General features: G+C 42.4%; 1 long non-coding RNA gene across 10 annotated transcripts in view; it reads left to right on the plus strand.

Moving 5' to 3' along the window:
- Positions 1-8987: 8987 nt before the first annotated feature.
- LOC104911281 (uncharacterized) overlaps positions 8988-13158 on the plus strand; it is a 108516-nt gene continuing 104345 nt past the window's right edge. For 9 of the 10 annotated variants that reach the window (XR_014883799.1, XR_014883806.1, XR_014883807.1 and 6 more), the window contains exon 1: positions 8988-9147. This is a non-coding gene — a long non-coding RNA (uncharacterized LOC104911281). Of the gene's footprint in view, positions 9148-9180; positions 9796-13158 lie in introns of those variants that run through there. The other variant, XR_014883801.1, reaches the window with a different exon arrangement.

The following is a 13158-nucleotide window of genomic DNA, read 5'->3' on the forward strand; positions in this document are numbered from 1 at the left end:
GAGAGAGACAACCGTTCCAAATGCTCTTGGCTACCATTTCTCTGCAAGTTAGCAGTATGGAGCAAGGGCCTGAATCCAGACTTCTGTCGGCCTAATTTTATATCTGTGGAAACACAACACTAAATCCAATATTCAAATGCCTCTCTGTGATGGGTGCAGAGCAGGATACATTCCAGGCTTTCATGTTGCCCGCTCCTCTCAGGAGGCCAATCCTCGTTGCATCTCCTGGTGGGACTGGATGTGTTCCTCTGACTGACCTGGACTAAGAGTAGGAGGGATTCTGGGTCAAAGGCTTTATTTTTCCCCTTTTTTCCTCCTCCATTTCATTATCCAGTTTGACAGCATCTGGGCTCCGCTTCCCCAGACAGGAGCGCGGCTCTGTTTGTAAACAGTAATTGAGTTAAAAGATGTTTTGTGTCAGAGCTGAGCTGGTTTCTTTATTTGCTCGCTCTGCAGAAGGGCTGGCTCCTGTAGGAAGGTGCCGTGCTGCCTCTGAGCACTGGGTCTCCACAAGGTCATGCAGCTCCTTATCGCCACCAAAATTCTTCTTCAGTGAGCATTTATCATAATCAACGCCAGGGTGCTGCGTTTTTATCAAACTTCCCGTCCCCTAAAGGAGAATCAGACTTGAAGCTGATAGAGCTATTTTGGAGTAAATACTTCAATTCAGCCTTTCCTGTTAATTGAAATGGGATAGACTGCTTTCCTTTCTTCAGCTTCTTCAAACCTATCTATCTTGTGCTCAGGAACTTGCAGTCTTTCAGAAGCGTGTTCATCTGTGGACAACCACTGTATGTAACTTTCCTTGTAATACATGGCATTGCAGCTTTCAGCAGGGCAGGAGGTGATGGCTTTAAGTTGCACCAGGGCAGCTTCGGGTTGGATATTAGGAAAAATTTCTTCTCCGAAAGAGCAGTGATGCAGTGTCACAGCTGCCCAAGGAGTGGTGGAGTCACCATCCTTAGAGTCGTCCAAGAACCATGGAGATGTGGCACTGAGGGAGGTGGGCATGGTGGGGGTGGGTTTGTGTTGGACTAGATGATCTTAGAGGTCTTTTCCAACCTGAATGTTTCATGTTTGACAACTCCATGTGCAGGACAAATGTGACTTCTAAGCCCCTTTAATTAAGCTTTGCTACCATGCAATGCTAATTCTCTACTTTTACCTTGCTCCTTGCTAACAGCAGTACCTTTGACAATGCGCCTCCTTTCTAAGCCACTGTTTTTCAGGGCTTTGTCTCATTTCTCTAAAATATGCAAATAGAGAAGGAATTTAGACTGAGATTTCTCAGAGCCGTCTGAAAGATTTACAGGACCAGTTCCCATGAGCCTAATGGGACTTGTGTATCTAAACCCTTTACAAGACTCTCAAATCTCTGCCTTCTGCTGTTATGGAGGCATCAGTGATAGCCCAATAAATGAGGGGAATTGAGGTTTACAGTTGAAGGGTTGTCTGAAATTTACTGTTGGATACAAAAGAAAATACAGTGTTTCTTCCCCAAAGCCACAGTGCTCAGAATGAAAGTCTGAGCATTTACAAGTAAATCTGTTATTCAGTGTGGGAATTAAATTAAATTATTCATCCTTTAAGAAATTTAGGAACGTCAGACTCTTCTTTCCTTGATAATTTCGGTAATACAGTGGTAAAGTCACTTCAGACTTGTCATAGGTTCAGTGACAACTTTCCTCTGTGTATTTGATGCTGTTGAATGTTTACATAAAGCGATGCTCTCACAGATAGCTGTGTTCTGTGGACAGTAATTCATGTTGTTGGGTATAGAGAATAATCTTTCTATCACAAGACATTTCTATTCCTGCTTTGCAGACACAAGACCTTTTTGCTTGCTGTTAAAGCTTGCCCTCTTTTTCCCTCAGTCAAGGACATGCTGGTAGCTCATCTCCGTAGACCTCTGAATTTTGCTTAAAAATTTTCAATCTTATTTCTTCTTCTGGTTGTCTGCAAGGATAAATGCCTGTGCAACATGGCCTTCCCAGGGATGCTCAGTTGGTCTTTCTTCAGTCATTCTCAGCATCCCCAGTCTATTGCTGTAATTTGGGTTTCACCATGCTCACTATATTTAGCTGTTTGTAGAATCGTAGAATGGCTTAGGTTGGAAGGGACCACAAGGACCATCAAGTTCCAACCCCCTTGTCACATGCAAGGTTGCCAGCTGCTGGATCGAGTACTAGATCAGGTTGCCCAGCTGTTCCTACGTCATTCATACTTTCTATTAGAACTTCTGCAGGTACACAGGCTGAGCTCAAAGTATCAGTGCTGTATTTTGACAGGTGTGTTTTTTGGCTTAGTCAGCAGCCAGATAGAACCACCCATACAAGAGCAGGATGCTCTGCTGTGCTGCAGTTTGGGCCTTTCTCTAATGTTAATTGCGATGGTTGGAAGATGCCTGACCTTGGCCAACATTTGTGAAACCTCCTTGATGCTTGGATGAGAATCCGTGATTGCAAACAAGAGAAGGAGGAGTTCATTCAATTGTATTTTCTTGATTATTAGGAGACTATCAGTGTTCTTTTAGATTATTCCCTTGCGCTGATATTATTGATATAGAAATATACACTACCTGAGTTATTGCCTTTGATTAGTGAGAGCTACTTAGGCTTATCCATCCTCTGACCCATTTCTTGCCATGTCCTCAGGTGTTGTCATAGTCTGGTAGTCTGGTAGAGACTGGTTCTGAAAGGTTGGAAAAGACTTCTGGTGGTAATAATGACTCCAACGCAGAGAGATGGTGGAGGTGACTATGCTTCTAACTGTTGCTCAAGTGAGATGGGGTGAATGCTCAGTGGAGGGGCTTCTCTACGTTGGTAGATTAGCAGTTTTGCTGGCTGCCTGGGAGGCTGGAGAACTGGAGTAAAACAGAATGGGGATCACCCCATCATGCATGCAGGATAAATGGGGTGAAGAAGAGTAAGTCAGTGTGGAGAGCACCTGAACCATCACCTCTGAGCATCCCAGGGGAAGGGATCTGAAATTACTCCTGCAAGGATAAAAACCCTTTTTGTAGAAGGCAGTCATTCCCTTCCCTAACTCTTCAGGATGTGGTGGCAGAGTATCAGTGAGCCATTGCTGGCTGCGTGGCTTTGTTCTGCAGTGAGTGGTGTCTTTGCAGGCCTGTGACCTGCCCTGAAGGCTGGGCAGTGCACAGCTTGCTGTGACAGATGCTTTCAGAGCAGGCTGAAGCTTTCCTCTGCCTGGGTGGCCTTCACATGTCACCTGCTGTCTGCTCCACGCAGTGGATAAGGGCCGTCAGGTACAGGTGCCAGCTGGCAGCTCTCATCTCTGCTTCTTGTGTGCTTTCAGTGTTCAGATAGCAATGCAGGTAAAAAAAAAAAAAAAAAAAGGTGTCACAGCTGCTGAGCCACAGCTACACCCGCTGCCAGGCATCTGCATCCATGCAGAATTTATGTAGATGCTCAGTAACAAAGCGTTAGTGCTCAGGGCTGGAGATGATGGGATGCACCTTCCTGTTTCGAAAGAATATCAGATGTGTATCTGTTGAAGAATTTTCTGGGATTCTGCAGGTAACATCTCCAGCAGATGTAACACTATGTGATGCATTGCTTCCCTTTCTGCCCCAGAAGACAGACCAAGACCTAATGTTAATGACTTGAGATAAATACCATTCCCATTGATTTCCCCTGTAGTGCTGTAAATCCCACAAAGTTCAGGCTGGCTCTTTGACTATCCCTATTTGTGAATGTGAGAGAGGAAGGATAGGGAGAGCAGTAGAATGCCACGAGGCAGAAATAGCAGAACCGTACTCTTGCTGCATCTGGGCTCCATGTGAAACCTTTGCCTTAATAGACCATAGAGGTAGCCAAGGTGCTGCAGACAACTAAGGATGAGGAGAGCTCCTGGGTCACTGCGTTAGGTCACCTCCCAGCCCGTGCTGTGACACGCTACAGTGCCATTCATAAACACATTGTGGTCTGCTTTCACCCTTGCTGGGGTTTGTTTGCTTGGTTGGGAGGAAGAGCTGCCCTGCCAGTCCACTCCACCAGGCAGTTCCATAGCCCCTCTGATCTTGCGGGCTGAAATCTTCCTCTAATTTCCGGTGTAAATAAGATCAAGACTCACATGCTCATGTGGACTACAGTCCTTTAGCTTCAGTTTCTCCCCCTAGGCATTAAATCTACATATTTATTTACAGAGAGCAGATCTATCCCCTTCCAGCCTTGTCTTGCTAAGGCTGGAGAATTGTTCTTTATGTGCTGTCTTGCCCCATCAATCCCTGCTACAAAGGACGATCCCACTTCTCAAAGAGTTGCTGGATATCTGAAGCTGCTTTAATAAGAAGTCACTTAGCTTTTCTCTTGCATTATTCCCTGAACAAAGCCACTTTGGTCTGCAGAAAGTCTAGGATTCGGCTCAATGTCAGAGTGACATCCAGTGGAAGCATGGCAGAGCATCTCTATAGCACACCCACCTGGCAAAACCTTGCCTGTCATTGCTTTAAATTTATTTTATTCTTGCTCCACTGAGCAGGGCAAAAACTTGCCAAAGTCAACATGTGATGAATGAAATGGCTTTCGTTGTAAGACCTGTCAATACACTTCAGCTTCCTTACAATAAAAGGGTGACTCCTTTGACGTCTGGGACTTGCACCTGTCCTCCTTCTGAAAGCAATACATTCTCGATATGCTGAAATGCCACTCTAAGGAAATCAACAGAGTTAATCTATTGGGAACACTGAGGTCTCAGGGCCAGCTGTTCAGCTTTTCTTAGTATCATAGCTCCATTGATCTAAAGCAGCTCTGATGATACACACCGACTGCTCGTACCAGATAAAATCCCTTTTTTAGTTATTTTGTGCAAGGAGAATAGTGATTAAGGCTGATCTGGGGACAGAACAAAATGGATTATCATAATAAGTAATAACTGGAAAATAGGAGGTCCCTATATTTTGGGTACATTCAATGTTGAATTTGAAGCAAGGAGAGGGGAAAAAATACTGGAGGTGCTCTTTTTCTGCACGTAAAAGTAGGGAGTGGATAAAATGGACCTTAATTTCCCACTTCTGTGTGGTTTCCACGTTTCCTTCCCAAGCCTCCCCTTCCCCCCCATCCCTCTGTGAGCCATAAGCATCAGTGTCCAGGACTCGGCCTCCTTCTCTTCTCCTCCTTCCACAGGGTTTGGTCACTGGGATGTTTCACCCAATTGCTTCTAAAGGCTCTTGGTGCTGGGTCGATGGTGATGATTGCTTTAACCCAGTGCTGAGCAGACCGAGGCATTTCAGTTACTAACCCACTTACTGCAATGGGCTTTTATCATCATTTCAATTCTCCATTTAGCTTGTGGATCCCAAGGAACCTGCGGGATGCTGGGAAAGCCTTTGACCAGGAAGATTTCCCCATCTTTCCCCAATGTCTTCCAGGCAAACGAGAGAGGAGCTTAATTCATTTGAAGAAGCACCAAGTGTTTAAGGTAATTTGAAATCCTTTATCTGTCAGTATTCTTGACAGCAATCAGGAACAATGGAGAAATAAATAAATTAAAATCCCGTAGCCATGGAAGCACACTTTAGATCAGATTTCTATTTGCATGCTTCGTACATATACACAAAACATATTTCATGTACCAAGTTAAATAATGCACAATACTTAAACTATTCTCACTTTTTATCCTTTGGTTATTGTAATTACAAGTAATTTTGTGAAGGATTTTCTATTTTTAAGAAATCACACTTTTGTACTTGATCCAGCTAACAGGATTTTCTTACATTACTTCATAAAGAGACCATCTTTAAACTTCTAATGTTATTTCTTATTCATTAGTACATATGCCTGTAGGGTATGTTCATAAATGGGTTAAAGTTACAAAGTTATGCTTATAAAAGCTCATGGTAATTTGGAGTATCAGGAGGATTTATTAATTTTGAAATCTTAAAAGAGCAAAAGCTAAAATGAGATTGGATTAAGTATATTCTTGCATGCAGTTATTCTAAACACCCTTAAGGACCGCAGACTAACTTACAGAGGACATTATGCAAATATGAATATATCTCTAAGTGCCTCATAGGCTTGCTGATGTAATATTTTACATGGTTAGTTAAGTACATCAAGTAAAAGGTTTGACCTTGATATACTGTAAAAGGTACTTATCCCACAACACCCAATTGTTTTCGGTGCCATTGTGAAATATATCGCTCAAACGTGCAAACAATTTTGTGCATAAATCTCATTAAATGTAGCTCCAGCAGCCAAACAGCTGTCCACAATACCCGGTCTCTTTAGAAGACCAAAGAACCGCTTTATGATTTATCTTTATCAAAATGCTGTTTATATTTATCGACAGTACCAGGCTGTGCTTAAGGAGTGAGATGACAATTTCTTACTGGGACAAACAGAGTTTCTGGGCTTTATTACTGGCACCTGTTCCCATTACACAGTGCAGGTTTTGTTTTTTTTAAGGGCATACAGAAGGTGGAAGACTACAATGCCCTAAAGTCAAACAATGTTCTGGGGAAGGAAAACAAGTTTGGGTTTTGATCTTGGCTCAGAATTTCCGCACATTCTTGGGTTTTCTTTCCTCTGATTGTGCTGCAGTAAGCTTGACTATAGGGACTTAAACATTCCATTTTCCTGTATCTTCCCTCCTGTTGCCCCTACTCCATTCCGTGTGTGTGTGTGTGTGTGTGTGTGTTCCATTGAGGTGGTAATGAAACAGAATAGAAAAATGGATTGCTAAATATTGTGTTATCTTTTCTGTATGCGTATCTGAAGGGAAGATTGGCTGATGTGGCACCTGCAGATTACTTTAGGGTAAATCCTTGTTTGTTCTGTTTAGCATTTTTGTGGTTATCACTAACTGAACTGGAGGGAAAGACTGTGGATGGAGGAAGTAGGCATGGGTTCCTTATATTAATCAGATGGAAAAATAGATATTCAGTCCTGCACACCAAGACATCAGCCCCCTTCTAAAGCCTGTATCGTATCAAGCGGTTCCTGCGGGGCTCAAGCAGTAAAGAGTCTAATCTCTCTCAAGTCCCTCCAAAGTGACCAAAGTGCTCCAAAAATATTTATGGCACTTTATGTTGGACTGCAAATAGCCTATTGGGACTGTTTCTCTTACATGGTGGTTTGGGAGTGATTAGGTAGTCAGGGGGTAGAACAAAAAGAGCTGCAAAAAATGCAGCTTCATTGGGGTGATGTTGATCGTGTGGGATGTTGCACCAAATCCTGCTTTTTCATTCGGTCCGTCTTAGAAAAATGATGAATTAGCTGTGAAGTACTACTGAGAATGTATCATTAGCATTTGCCAGCTACCTGGGAAAACTCGACCTGTTGTGTATGTCACAGACTGAAATACTATCCCAGAAAAAAAAATAAAACAAAAAACACAACTACAGCTTTATGTGAACAAGAGCTATTTCTGTAACCCTGCCTGCCATACTGTGGTTTTGCTCAGAGGAAAAAGCCAATGGTTTCTTATGAGACGAGGGGGTGCTGCCATGTTCTGGGCAATGTTGTGTAGTATGATGTTGTTTCTGAAAATTATGTCTTTTGTGGTAAAGCATGAGCAATCAGGTGCATTCAATTTGGACCTCTCCTCTTAGAATGGACATTAGGAAAAAGTTCTTCTCAGAAAGAGCAGCGACGCATTGGAGCCAGCTGCTTAGAGAAGTGGTGGGGTCACCATCCCTGGAGATGCTGGAGAACTGTGGACATGTGGCAGTGAGGGACGTGGTCAGTGAGCATGGTGGGGATGACTTTGGCTTGGGGATCCTAGTGGTCTTTTTCAACCTTCATGATTCTGTGACTATTTGGAAGGTTATGTAGCCAAAGAGGAGAAGAGTTTGGAAGCAAGATGAGCTTTGAGAAATTGTTATTCTCTGAGCCTGTGCTTGTTTGCAAGAACCCTGTGAATGTATTTGACCAATGTATTGCTCTTGTTTGGCTGGCATCGGAAATGAGCCCACTTCCATGCCACAAAGGTAATTCCAAGGATGCGTGTCAGTATGTCGTACTGGTAATTCTGAATACCCATTTATTTCTGTGGTGTATCTAGCTGGAGTAAGTCTGTTTGCTAAAGGATAAAATAAGAAACTGTTTTGAGGAGGTTTACTGATTTCTTTTGCTTTCACGTGGAAAATAAAATTACTACAAAGGCTGTTCATACTAAATGAAGGTTCCACTGGGATTAGTGAGGATGCGGTGCCTCTGAGCAGAAGCTTCCGTCTCTGCAGGAGGAGATGTTTATAAGGAGAGGGACTGATCTTTAACAAAATCTGGTGCTTGAAGTAATATGCCACACACGTCGTAATTTAGGACCTGATCCATGGAAGTGTGGTATTTGGATAAGCAGTTGGGTGCCTTGTGAGTTTACAAACACAGCTAAACAGATTAGGTTAGGTTGGTAACTCACTGGAAATGTTTCTTGGTTCCTTTTGGCATCTGTCTGCAACTTTGGTCTCCAAGAAACATGCCTGAATGTATCTTCATTCCGTGCGGTGCTTGTAAGAATTTGTTTCCTTAAAGTGAGTTAATTAAGTAGGTTCTTAGCTATGCATTTATTTTAATCCTAGTGAACTGCTGTGTATGAGCGTGCTGCATTTATCCTTTGTATCTACCAAAACTTCATAATCAACAAAAAAGTCATTCTTAATCTATTCATAATGCATGCATGTACACAAAACCTGTATGGAAACCTATGCAATGTTCCATGTGTGCACAGAAAGCAGCAAGCAGCATTCCTGCATCCAGATCTGACTCACTTTAAATTCAGGCTGGGGGAAAAATATCACTACCAAGATAACATATCACGCTACTGAAGCTTTTCATTTTGATTTTTTTATTCTTCCCAGTGCTGAATGTGTGCATGAGGAGTAGAACTCAAATGGAAGCACAATGTTGATCTCTTAAGACAAGAATAAGTACAGTGCATTTTCTTTGGGTCCTGTAGATATGTACTTAGTGTTTCTGTGTACGTTCACTTTAGAGATGGTTGGAGAGGAGAAGATCTTTGTTTTAAATGAAGTAAAAAGCTGCAGGGTGAATGACGTCTTCTGCACGTGCCATAGAAGCAACACAGCTCTAAACAGGGACCTGGGTGGAAGGAGGAGTGAATGTGTATTCCTTTACATAACAGGCAGGTGAAACACATCTCTGGAATCGAATGCTGACATTATAAGTAAGTTACTTTTAAAATCTTATAGCTTCTTCCATTATCTCTTTATGTTGTAGCTCTGATTTAGGGTTCACTTCTGGCACTGTGTGAGCTGCAGCACAGTGTGGTGTTGGTTCCTACTGGGCTTTCTTGGCGTTGCTGAAACAAAAAATTATTTGTATAAGATGCTTAGCAAATATTTGGACTAGATGATCTTATAGGTCATTTCCAACCTTGTGATTCTATTATTATTTTGTACAAATTTGAACATTGGGGTGTTTCCTAGCAATGCATGCTTATTACAAAACTGCTACAAGTGCAAAACAAGAAACAAAGCAAGAAAAATCTCTGCTCACCTGCAAAACATCATGTTCTGGGAGAGCCAAGCAACCTGTCCCTTTCACCCACCTTATGCTGGGTCGTGCCTTGGAGATGCAACATCTATGTTGTAGGGGAGCAGTAGGGGAACCTGCTGATCCTTGCATCCCACCATCAGAAGGTTAATGTATAAATGAGCTGGCTGGCTTTCAGCTTTATTGAAATTATCATGGTACCATAAAGCAAGGGCAGCCGCCTTGCCTTGCACCTGCTGAGGCTCTGTGCTCCACAGTCTTTATGGAACGAGCACTGGGAATATATTAATAACAAATGATTCGATTGTGGAAGGAAAAGGTTTGTAACAATGATATATCTGCTCATGGCTGTGCTTCCAAGGAAATCGCTGATAAATCTTTTTGATAATTCAGATTTGGGGGCAGGGGGTTGTCAGTGATGATAATTGAAAATTGGGGGAAAATGCTTTCGATCCTGCAATTGCAGGATTTTGTTTTTAGGGGGCTGGGGGATGTTTTTCCTTTCTTTTTTTTTTTTTTTTTTTTTTTAATTTTCAGTATTTCAGCAAGTAGAAAAAAATATCTCATGTAGAATGAAAGGCCTTTGAGTCCTAGCTATTACATATCCTTGTGGTTTGAAGAACTTTTTTTTGTTTTTTAACATTTTCCAATTAGATTTTCTGGAATAAAACAGAAATATAGTCCTATATTTTGAAGGGAAAACAAAATAATTTGTTGGTTTAAAGAAGGTTATTTTGCATTAATTTTTGTAATAGTTGCATCATCTTGCTGAACAGTTTGGTTGACTACAGTTTGATTATCTTTCATAAGAGATGTGTTGCCTAAAAACACCCTATTTTTGCTCATGTCTACTGTTTCCTATCTTGCTGACTCTTTGTCTCATCCGTTAGATTTTTGTTAAAACTTCCAATTTAGTCACATCTTCTGAACTTCATGAAGTGCAGCCTCTCCTGGGCAGAATATGCTGCTCTGTGGCCAACTCCTTTCCCTACCAAATCTTTCAGACCTCTCTTCCCGTGCCCTATTCCAGCACATTTCCTCTTCATATTCCCTGTCCAGACTTCTCTTCAAAAGCCTTTGCCTCTCCTCCAAGCTTCTATCTGTGGCCAAAAAATCTCTCAGCCTCCCTCTCCTTGAAGATTCCCAACTGTGCTTGGGTTTAGCTCATGTTTCCAGTCCTGGGTTACCATTTCCAAGACCTTATTTCACCATCCTGTACTGCAACGGTTTGGTGGAGCGGTGAGTTCATATAGATGAAGGCAGGTGTGGAGAGAAGCACTGTTAGGTGTGATTGCTATCCAACCTAGCTGAATACGAGTAGCTCTGGTTTGGAAGCTGTGGACACATTAGCATGGAGCTATGTCCAAGTTAGCTCCACAGCTGGTGGATCAAACCTGGTGTATGCTGTGTTCAGCTTGAATCACAAGCAGAAGTAACATACGTCAGCCTATACAAACAAACACAGTATAATTTTATTTGTCTTGAACCTGCCTCAAAGGCAACAGTAGTTGCTATTAAACTTTGACTTTGAAATTCCTTGTGCCTCTTACTCATGCTGTTGGGAGCTTTTCTGGTGGGTTCTGTTGCAAAACAGGCAATCTGTTGAGTGCAGAAATACAGTCGTTGCCTCGTTCTCAGATGAAAGCAAGCAAAAAATGGTGATTGCACCACAGCTTGGCTCTGGTGTTGGTAAGCACTGCAGGAGTGCTGGTGGGATGTGTTGGGCTGATGGTAAGAATTGGGCAGGTGTAGGAGTGATACGGAGGTGCAGCCAAAATTTAATTTCCTCCAGAACTGTTCTGTGCAAGCTGCACAAGCCTTCCTTAGCTGAACAAATACACTGAAAGACAATGATTTCCCATTTTCCTAGAAAGACATGTGGTACCGACTGCCTGTGCTCTCTCTCCTGGAGCCTTAACAAACACTCTGTGCATTTGCATTTTCTCCAGTGGTCTCAGCAGTAAACTTTCTTCCAAAAAAAAAAAAAAAAAAGAGGGGAAAAAAGGAAATCTTATGTTCCCTGAATGCAGAATGAAATTACGCATTCTCTCTGTGTCTCATACATGCAGATACACAATTTAGTACTTTACATCTTCAAAGCGCTGTTCAAATAGGGACTAAGTCGTGTTTGTAAACACTTGCTTTGGGAGACAAGTTCAAATGGGGCTTAAGTCCCCAGTGAAATGTTGCTGGTCTCAGTCAAGCTCCTAGTGGACATTTGCCACAAAAGCACAGCACTGTTTGCTTGTATCGATAACAATTAGTATTATAACTCTGTGTTACAGCACAGCCCCCATCAAAGACACATTGTGCAGTGCACTGGGCATGCACAAAATCAAAGACTTGCACTGCCTCAAGATGTGAGCAGAAAGAAAAGGGGAGAAAGAAAAAAAAAAAAAGACAGGAGAAGTGATCTGTTTTGCAGAGGAGAAATTAAGAGCTGCAGTCCTCAAATAGAGTTTAACTGAAGCTTACTGCTGTCCTGATTTGTTACCAATTTTGCTAAGTCCAAGGTTAAATTACCAAATGGTGTGACCGTGGTCACAGGGGGAGTCTATGTCAAACCCAGGAACAGAACCTGGCACTCACAAGTCCATAGAAACTGTGTTAACTGGAAGGTTACCCTTCTTCTCCAAATGGAGCTTAATGAACATAACACACTTCAATAGGGTGTATTCAGAAGAAGTTACCCATTATGGATGTAATGTATGAGTTTTTCTCTCTTGGAAATAGGTTGCTCTTACTGGCCATTTCCTGGTCAGGTTTTGATGAGTCTCTTTCAGGCACAGTTCCCATTGAAACAGGTTTTCCTGAATGAGGACTTAAGGAACAAATGAATAAAGACCTCTATAATTGCTCTATAATGATTAAATGGTTCCCATGAGCAAGGCAGTTCAGAAAGACGTGCTTTCACTTAGCAACGTTTGCACTGCCAAAATGAAATGGCCACATCTACTGTGGGCAGAACTTAATTCATTATCGTTGCTGCTGTTGTTGTGTCAGAGCAGAGGTGGGGGCAGGGGCAGACCAGGAGAAAGGTAGATTCTGTGGAAACACACTGTGTATGGCAGTCCAAGTCCACAACATCTTGGGCCTCTCAGGCTGCTTCCCTGGATGCTGATGTGCCCATTTGCAATGGTTTCTTGATGCTGTCTGATTTCTGCCACATTTGTTCTTGTTTGAGATGGTGCTTGGACACAGGTGTCAGTGATGCATTTTAAAGGCAATGGTTCTACAGAAGGAGAGAAGATGGATATATCAACTTTATTTTGAGGTGAGGTGGAATCACAGAGTCATTAAGGTTGGAAAAGACCACTAAGATCATCTAGTCTAGCTGTAACGAGGTGCACACCAGAACTGCAGGAGTGACCTGGTGACCTGTTCTTCACGTTCAATAAAGGTAGCCTAAAACAGATGCTTTATTTCCCTTTCTTGGTTTTTTGTTTTTGTTTTCAATATATGTTAGGGTTTAAAAGAACTGACAAGGTTTGTATTGAGCTCTTCAGTAATGAAAACAGAGGAGCCTAAAGGAATGATCAAAATCCCACCTGAGAAAGTCTTTCTCTTTGGGCCTGTGGGCACTGGATCTAGTCCCAGGAGTGCTCTGGGATGTTAACAGGAACAGGAGGTTGGTGGAGGACTGTTACAAAGCAGCAAGCAGGTATGATGGGAACAGAACTCA

This window comes from Meleagris gallopavo, chromosome 5 (assembly GCF_905368555.1).
Source record: "Meleagris gallopavo chromosome 5, MGAL_WU_HG_1.1, whole genome shotgun sequence".
Lineage (NCBI taxonomy): Eukaryota > Metazoa > Chordata > Aves > Galliformes > Phasianidae > Meleagris > Meleagris gallopavo.